Genomic DNA, 8,851 nt, shown 5'->3' on the forward strand with positions numbered 1-8,851 from the left:
CTGATCTGTCGTTTGGATGACGTAGTTTCTGGGGATGCCCTCCTGATGAATGGGGTTTCCTGGTGACGCAGAGGCTTTGGCAGTTATTCTGAAAGAGTCTGAGTTTGTAAGACTTTAGGCTTTTGAAGATCTCTGGCAGTCACAAAGTTTCAACGAAGTGTTTGAGTTCTGGAGTCTCGCTCTCATGATGTTACAGCATGTGAGCGCTTTGTAGTGCGGTCACCAAGGCGAAAAGCCAAAGATCTAGAGAGAGAGAGAGCAAGCGAGCAAGCCACGAGGGCTTTGTGTCCAGTTTTAAGCAGGCTGATTTTGGTCCACCCCACGACGCGATCTTCCAATCGGATATTGGCTGCGGGGCTCAGCCACGCCCCCTACTGTTCCTTTATCATGCATGGATCACATGCTTCCTGTGGGGGAGTATTTCTGCAAGTCTTAATAACTTCCTATAAAGTGTCGTACAACACACACTGTTCAAAATAACAGCTTTTCACTCATCTCACTGTTCTGGAAATAAGCTTTCGTTCAACATCAGACTTCACATATCTGGCATACACAGAGTACCTTTAATAACTTTATCTATTAAAAGGGGTTATAAAACATCGATTAAACTTCATAGGTTACAATAAACACATCAAGCATAGAAAGGCACAAAACTTTATTATTTGTGAATATAGCTGCCCTTTTATACTTTTAAATTATTTTAAATGATTGTCTTTCAAAATCGTCATGCAAGGTTCTATTTCTTTTGTTGTAAGAAATGAACGCGGGTCAGTTGGGTTTCAGAAAGGCAGGAAGCAGATGTTCAATGGGTCATGTGGTGTCACGCTGTGGTTTGCTGAGTTTGATTGAATCACGTTATCACTGTTCTTTAGGTCTGTTGTTTTTGCAGGCTTGAGGGTATCAGTTAATGTACTCGTCCTTTTCCTGTTGGATATAATAGTTCCATATATTGTGCGATCACGAGACATCACGAGGTATCTATAGGTTGTGAAATAACTTTTTAGTTCTCGATACAAAAAGATCTCTGTTGTCTCCTGATTGGATTAGTTTTTGATCACTCTTCCAATTCTTCTGAGGAGGAGATAACGACAAGGGTTGATGGGAAGTCAACCCAGAATAATCACGTCATGTGATGGGGTGATTAGTTTAGACCTCATGATGGTTGATTCAATGGTGTATCTGTTCATGATAGAAATCCTACAAAGAGGAGGTTTGACGAGAGAGTGGTCGCTTCATCCCTTGATGCCGGTGATCGCGTTCTGGTGAAGAATGTTAGACTGAGAGGAAAGAATAAGTTGGCGGATAAGTGGGAGAAAGGAGTATATGTTGTGATCAAGAAAGCTGGCGACTTACCAGTCTATACCATTCAATCAGAGGGCAAGGATGGGCCACTTCGCACATTGCATCGTGATCTGCTACTTCCCTGTGGATTTCTGCAAAAAGAAAAAAAAACCTGAGGAACCAGTAAGCCCGAAGAAACCCCACAAGCCTAGAACTCGAGCAGATCCTGTTTCAAGAGAGTCTGAGAGTGAAACCCAGGATTCTGAATCTGAAGATGACTCTGCAAGTTGTTACACACCTGGGTACTTACCGAGAATTGAAAACAGAATCCTCTCCAATTCTAAACCTGAGCAGCAGTCAAGAAGTGGAGTGACAGCAGACGTTTTTCCTAAAACGAGAACTGTGATTAGTACAGATACTGAGCAACCTACTCCAGTGAAGTCGCAAGTGAACTTACCTGACCAACCTGATGTCAGAGATGGAGTTCCATATGATGAACCTGAAAAAGGAAATTCAGTAATGAAGAACCCTACAGGTACGGATGTGCTGAGTAGCATACCTGTGCAGGATCAGGAGTCAGATGAACCCTCACCCGGGACTTTCAGTGGAGCGGATGAAAGGAATGATGCTCTGACACATGGAGGAACAATTCATTCGACAAGTCCTTGAGACAGCCCAATGGAGACTGGTCAGAGTCTAGAAGATGCCCCCAGACGTTCGCAAAGACGCCATGAGCCACCGAAAAGGCTACAGTATCCTCAATTAGGTAATCCCCTTTCTCTGGTCATACAGTCCTTACTGCAGGGGCTTAGCACAGCTTTCACTGCTTCATTGGAGGAGCCCGATTCTCTTGGAGATACCCCTATGTAAATGTGTGGTGGATGCCCTTCTGCATTGACTTTGCAGCCTAAAGGATGCAGCGGGACGTGCATATCTTCAAGGGGGGGGGAGAGTGTAACCCGGGTAACCAGGTTACCAGTTAGAAGATTAAAAATGATTTAAAAATTAAGTTGAAGAAAGCTAAGAAAAGGAAAAAGGGAGGAAAGTTCCAGAAGGAGTTTCGTCCAATCACTGTTCTCATTTCGGTGACTGACTTTCCTAAGAGCCAGTGTTAACAGCACATTCATAAGTCCCGCCCACAGGCTGCGCGGGCGCTGCTGCTTTCAGCAGAGAGAGAGACGAGAGCAAATGAGACAGCAGCACGGAGCGTTTCTCCAGAAACTCCCTGCGTTAAACATTGATCTAACGATAAATGTGATTGAGTGCACTTGAAAAGTGAAACTTTCAAAGTTGATGTGTCAGCCTGAGGTGTTGTCGTCAGAAAGCGAAAGAAGAGTGAAGTGAAAATCGGAGGAGTATAGACGGAGCGGATCCCAGAGTGTTGAAGCCCTATGATTAATCTTCCTTGTGAGAATATATCATTTTATTCTGCTCTGGCTGTTTTTTTTTTCCTGTTTCTTTCTATGAACATGATCTCCTGCGAGAGTTTCCTGTTTTGTGCCAAACGTAATCCTTTGGTGTGGAATCATCTGGGTTCGTACGCGATTACATGTGCATACATGGCGAGCTGCCCACGGACCTTTGAACTGTGATTTGAAACCATCAACTGGTAGGAGAATTCCAATTTTTCTTGTTCTTTTGGACACAAAAGACTCTGATACTTCGAACTTGTTTGATTTTTACTTCTGAAACGGAGAGATTCATCTTTTAAACTTGAACTGATCGAACGAGTGTTCGACTCTCTGAACTGAATCATTTGATTCACGAATTTGGATCAATTGGGTCGTTTAATTCACAAACTTGTTCAAATGAATCAATTCATTCTTTCTTGTGTTTTCAATCAATATTGTTGAATATACTGTTGAGTTTTGAAAGAAAAGGGAGGAAAGTTCCAGAAGGAGTTTCGTCCAATCACTGTTCTCATTTCGGTGACTGACTTTCCTAAGAGCCAGTGTTAACAGCACATTCATAAGTCCCGCCCACAGGCTGCGCGGGCGCTGCTGCTTTCAGCAGAGAGAGAGACGAGAGCAAATGAGACAGCTGCACGGAGCGTTTCTCCAGAAACTCCCTGCATTAAACATTGATCTAACGAGAAATGTGATTGAGTGCACTTGAAAAGTGGAACTTTCAAAGTCGATGTATTGAGAATTGATTTGAAAGAAACAGACACAGTTTTGTTTTTGAGAATTAATTTTGTCACACTGTGTGAAGTGCGCGAAACGTCATCAAACTGTACTGAGGTTGTTGAACTGTTAAATTCTTGGTCCTATAAGAGATAACAGAATAATTTGTGACAACTGTTCAGGTACTACCAATTAATTGTAAATTTGTGATACTTCTAATTGAAACAAATTACAAAGAGATAATTTCTTTTATCAATATAAATTCTTATATAAATCAGAATTAAACTGTGTTGACTATTCACTCACCAGTAGCATCATATCCTCTCTCCAGTAGATGTTCCTTTCTTCTGATCAATTGGCCCATACTGAACACCATTACTAGGTGTAGCACATCAGTTACATTGTGAGCTACATACTACACTAGCTTAGAATGCGAGAGGTAGCGGAATCGATGCCTGCATTCTCCAAGCTGGGACCTGCCCTTTACTCTCACTTCCCTAAAGAGACAGACTGCGTGTTGGCGCTCCTTATGTGAGCTTTTGGGGCTCACTGGTGGCCGTCTGGGAGGCATATAGTACTGTGGCTGTGTGGAAGCAGTTAGACAGAGGGGTTGGAACCCAGTGAATTTTGGTCAGTGGCCCCATCGAACAAAAGGAAAATACAGGTGACATCTGCCAAAACCAGGCACCTTTAGATCTTCAGTCTAACACTCTCCCAACTGAGCTATTTTGGCCCCTACCACAAAAAGTTAAGTCAGCGGGTATTTCTGTGAAACCACCAGTCACATTACCAGAAGAGGAGAGATGAACTCCCAGAGTATAAAAGCAGCTGGCCCGTATGTGTATCGAACCCACGACCTTGGCATTATTAGCACCACGCTATAACCAACTGGGCTAACTGGCGTGGCTTTTTCTGGACTTATGCCCGATTGATCAAAATCTTCATAATTGCTTGTGACCCTAAAGAGACAAAATAGCTTCAGGACCAAGCCTCACCAAGGGCTCGTCTGGGATTTGAAACCAGGGCCTCTCGAACCCAAAGCAAGAATCATACCCCTAGACCAACGAGCCCACCTGTGCAAGAGTCTAGCCGAGAGAAAAAGAACACTAGGGCAACAACAAAAGAAGGAAAATGAACTAACATGGAAGTAATCAAACACCTCGAGACAGTGTCAAAAGCAAGCAAATGAAAGTTGGCCTCTAAATAGATTTAAAAATGTGGCTGGACCTAACATTTAGAGGGATCTTAGGGAGGACAGTTGAAACGGCCAGATGTCCCGTAGACTTTAAGCCAGTGTTGGAAACCGAGTGGAGAAGTTGGCTGCACGACCTGAGTGATCCAAAGGTTGCCTACGTAAGGAGAGATGGCCTCTTTTTGTTAAGCCCGTTATAAAAGCAGTCGCTCTTCGAAGGTGTCTTTTTGGAGCGATGGACGTCCCTACACCGTGGTCAGTGGAATTAGCTCAAATGGTAGAGCGCTCGCTTAGTATGTGAGAGGTAGCTGGATCGATGGCCGCATTCTCTGAGCTGTGACCTGCCCTTTACTCTCCCTAAAGAGACAGACTGCGCGTTGACACTCCTTATGTGAGCTTTTGGGTCTCACTGCTGCCAAAAAAATTTTTCACACCGATTCCCGCGCAAATTAGTGGCAAAACAGGGATTTGAACTCGGATCACTGGATTTAAAGTCCAGAGTGCTAACCACCACACCATGGAACATTGACAGGAGCAGCTACTGCTCACAGGGCAGCAAAGACTAAATAACTTACAGGCTAGCCAGCAGAAGTGCCTAACTGGTGCTTTTTTTTTTTTCCTGCTGCAAGAAAACACGCAGGTTCCACCGAGATTTGAACTCAGAACGCAGTATTCAAAATCCAGAGTGCTAACCATTACACCATGGAACCAACAAGGGCTGGTTGGTGGCCGTCTGGGAGGCAGATAGTGCTGTGGCTGTAGGGAAGCAGTTAGACAGAGGGGTTGGAACCCAGTGAAATTTGGTCCGTGGCCCCATCGAACAAAAGGAAAATACAGGTGACATCTGCCAAAACCAGGCACCTTTAGATCTTCAATCTAACACTCTCCCAACTGAGCTATTTCGGCCTCTACCACAAAAAGTTAAGCCAGCGGGTATTTCTGTGAAACCACCAGTCACATTGCCAGAAGAGGAGATATGAGCTACCAGAGAACAAAAGCAGGTGGCCCGTATTGGTATCGAACCCACGACCTTGGCATTTTTAACACCACGCTATAACCAACTGAGCTAACCGGCCTGGCTTTTTATGGATTTATGCCCAATTGATCAAAAACTTCATAATTGCTTGTAACCCTAAAGAGACAAAATAGCTTCAGGACCAAGCCTCACCAAGGGCTCGTCTGGGATTTGAATCCAGGGCCTCTCGAACCCAAAGCAAGACTCATATAGATGTCCCGTAGACTTTAAGCCAGTGTTGGAAAACGAGGGGAGAAGTTGGCTAACCGACCTGAGTGATCCAAAGGTTGCCTACGCAGTACAGGAATCCACACAAATACATACTGGGGTAACAAGACCAAGTGGGTCTTAAAAACAAAAGCACAATCTCTTTGTTAATTCTACAACTAAATGGCAGCCAGTGCAAAGGTGCCAGTACAGAGGAGAGATGGCCTCTTTTCGTCAAGCCCGTTATAATAGAAGTCGCTCTTCGAAGGCGTTTTTTGGAGCGATGGACGTCAATCCACAATGGTCAGGGGAATTAGCTCAAATGGTAGAGTGCTCGCTTAGCATGCGATAGGTAGCGGGATCGATGCCCGCCTTCTCCAAGCGGGGACCTGCCCTTTACTCTCCATAAAGAGACAGACTGCCCGTTGACGCTCCTTAATTGAGCTTTTGGGGCTCACTGCTGCCAAAAATATTTTCAGACTGTGTCCCGCGCAAATTTGTGGCAAAATCAGGATTTGAACTCGGATCTCTGGATTCAAAGTCCAGAGTGCTAACCACCACACCATGGAAATCTGGGTTCTAACCAGGGACCTTTAGATCTTCAGTCTAATGCTCTCGAAACTGAGCTATTTCAGCCACAACTGCAAACTGTTAAGCCTGCGGGGATTTCTATGAGACTACACGTCACATTGCCAGAAGAGGAGAGATGAGCTCCAAGAGAACAAAAGCAGCTAGCCCATACAGGTATCTAACCCGTGACCTTGGCATTATTAGCACCACACTCTAACCAACTGAGCTAACTGGCCTGGCTTTGCTTGTATTTCTGCCCGATTGACCAAAAACTTGATAATTGCTTGTGAACCTAAAGAGACAAAATAGCTTCAGGACCAAGCCTCACCAAGGGCTTGTCCGGGATTTGAATCCAGGACCTCTCACACCCGAAGCGAGAATCATACCCCTAGACCAACTAACCTGCCTGTGCAAACGTCTAGCCGAGAAAAAAAAGAACACTAGGGCAACAACAAAAGAAGTGTCAAAGGTAAATGAATGAACGTTGGCCTCTGAATGGATTTAAAAATGGGGCTGAACCTAACATGTAAAGGGATCTTAGTGAGGACAGCTGAAAGGGCCAGACTTCCCGTAGACTTTAAGCCACTGTTGGAAACCGAGGGGACAAGTTGGCTGCACGACCTGAGTGATCCAAAGGTTGCCTACGTAATACAGGAATCCACAAAAATACATACTGGGGTAACAAGACCAAGTGGGTCTTAAAAACAAAAGCACAATCTCTTTGTTAATTCTACAACTAAATGTCAGCCAGTGCAAAGGTGCCAGTACAGAGGAGAGATGGCCTCTTTTCGTCAAGCCCGTTATAATAGCAGTCGCTCTTCGAAGTCGTCTTTCGGAGCGATGGACGTCACTCCACCACGGTCAGGGGAATTAGCTCAAATGGTAGGGCGCTTGCTTAGCATGCGAGAGGTAGCGGGATCGATGACCGCATTCTCCAAGCTGGGACCTGCCCTTAACTCTCCTTAAAGAGACAGACTGCGCGTTGACGCTCCTTATGTGAGCTTTTGGGGCTCACTGCTGCCAAAAATATTTTCAGACAGGGTCCCGCGCAAATTGATGTTAAAATAGGGATTTGAACTCGGATCACTGGATTCAAAGTCCAGAGTGCTAACCACCACACCATGGAAATCTGGGTTCTAATCAGGGACCTTTAGATCTTCAGTCTAACGCTCTCGCAACTGAGCTATTTCAGCTCAGTTGCAAACTGTTAAGCCAGCGGTGATTTCTGTGAGACCACACGTCACATTGCCAGAAGAATAGAGTTGAGCTCCCAGAGAAGAAACGCAACTAGCCCATACGGGTATCTAACCTGTGACCTTGGCATTATTAGCACCACACACTAACCAACTGAGCTAACTGACCTGGCTTTGCTTGTATTTCTGCCCGATTGACCAAAAACTTGATAATTGCTTGTGAACCTAAAGAGACAAACTAGCTTCAGGACCAAGCCTCACCAAGGGCTCGTCTGGGATTTGAACCCGGGACCTCTCACACCCGAAGCGAGAATTTTTATTATTTATTATTTTTTTTTATTGAATAAATTTATCAATTCAAACATACACATCAATCATTTAACATATTAAAATACATACGATGATTTCTTTGACATAAAACTCCTAAAATTAAGAGTTTACAGACATCTTACTTACAAACATTTAAAAAAGGAGTCATTGAATGGTTTAATCTTTTAAAAATGACAATTCCATCCCCAAGTCATTTAAAACCTTTAAGACCTCCTGAGTAAAAACACAATAAAAAACATCCATAATTTCCTCAAACTTAAAAAAATAAAACAGGCATTCAACATATTTCTCAACTTTTCTCTTAAACACATTCCACACATCAAGTAAAACATTTTCCTTTTTTACCACCACCCTTCTTTCCCATACTGCACTTTTCATCAACATCACAAGTAAATTAATGATGTCGTTATCCATTAATCCGTCCATTGTAAGAAAAAACAAAAACAAAAAACAAAAACAAAAAAAGAGGGGTAACCACCCTCCAGCCAGCAAAATGCTGCTGTTAGGTGGTTTAAAACTGAAAAACCACACCAAAAACTAACCTAAAGTCCAAAACAGCTCACAAACAAACACAAAGAGAAAAACATAATGGAGGAGAGCCTTCCTCTCCCAAATGCAGCCAACACTTCCTGTAGCTCTCTAGCGCTTTCAGGGTGGTATGGTGGTCGCTCTTCGAAGGCGTCTTTTTGGAGCGATGGACGTCACTCCACCATGGTTAGGGGAATTAGCTCAAATGGTAGAGTGCTCGCTTAGCATGTGAGAGGTAGCAGGGTCGATGCCCGCATTCTCCAAGCTGGGACCTGTCCTTTGCTCTCCATAAAGAGACAAACTGCGCGTTAAAGCTCCTGATGTGAGCATTTGGTGCTCACTGCGTCTAGCCAAGAAAGAAAAGAAGACTAGGGCAACAACAAAAGAAGTGTCAAAAGTAAACGAATGAACG

At 44.0% G+C, this 8,851-nt stretch overlaps 1 non-coding gene across 1 annotated transcript; it reads right to left on the bottom strand.

Annotated features, from left to right (window-relative positions):
- Positions 1 to 5,598: 5,598 nt before the first annotated feature.
- On the bottom strand, positions 5,599 to 5,672 carry trnaf-aaa (transfer RNA phenylalanine (anticodon AAA)). The gene has a single exon. It is a non-coding gene; the product is annotated as a tRNA-Phe (tRNA).
- Between the last annotated feature and the right edge of the window lie 3,179 nt (positions 5,673 to 8,851).

The sequence above is a fragment of the Sinocyclocheilus rhinocerous genome, unplaced genomic scaffold, assembly GCF_001515625.1.
Source record: "Sinocyclocheilus rhinocerous isolate Xijiao unplaced genomic scaffold, SAMN03320098_v1.1 scaffold266, whole genome shotgun sequence".
In the NCBI taxonomy this organism is placed as follows: Eukaryota; Metazoa; Chordata; class Actinopteri; order Cypriniformes; family Cyprinidae; genus Sinocyclocheilus; species Sinocyclocheilus rhinocerous.